The following is a 703-nucleotide window of genomic DNA, read 5'->3' as shown; positions in this document are numbered from 1 at the left end:
AAAGAGGTTAGCCGAGAGGCGCTACCCCCGTCGCGGATGGGCTCAGCCTTGGCCAGCAGCGGGTCCGTCTTGGAGCCGGCTGGCATTGGCTCTGTCGGACATAGGGAATGCTTCTCAGAAGCCACCCCTGTAGCCTCCCTGCTACTAAAACCTTGCCGCACAAACCCAATACACAAGGGAATCCCTGAGTTATCGAGTAAAATCATAAGAGTAAAAAAATCCAAACTCTTTTAATACTTTCCAAAAATCAACAACAAAAAAGTTACATCAAACAGCCAACCAAAGAAAACCTCTCACGAAGAAACAATACATTCCCAAGCACGAGCACATACAGGCAAACCCACGCTCGATAGCCTCGGTGCCCCGTCTCAGGTAGGAAATACCATGCAGTGCTGGCCAGTCATTCTGGGATACACCGGGGAGCCCCAGCTGGGTGGCAGGACCATGTACTGCTGCATTCAGCATGGGACTGCGACAGCCACGGGGACACGTCTGTGCTCGCATCCTTGGGGCAGGGATCCTCGTGGCCTTACTCCCACGAGCGCAGCTCAACTGGGCAGGGGTCTTGCTTTGCTGCTAGCTGCACCGGTTTGAGTCTGCGGGTGGTTCCTGGTGCGACAAAGCCTGTTGCTTGGTTTTTCTACAGAAATTAACTTTTTTTTTTTTCTTCCCCTTGGACTTCTGTTGGCCAATTGGGGGCCTT

The sequence above is a fragment of the Pygoscelis adeliae genome, unplaced genomic scaffold (assembly GCF_000699105.1).
Source record: "Pygoscelis adeliae isolate BGI_AS28 unplaced genomic scaffold, ASM69910v1 Scaffold34, whole genome shotgun sequence".
NCBI classification, from domain to species: Eukaryota; Metazoa; Chordata; class Aves; order Sphenisciformes; family Spheniscidae; genus Pygoscelis; species Pygoscelis adeliae.
The sequence above is the reverse complement of the archived record's forward strand: the minus strand, read 5'-3'. Positions refer to the sequence as shown.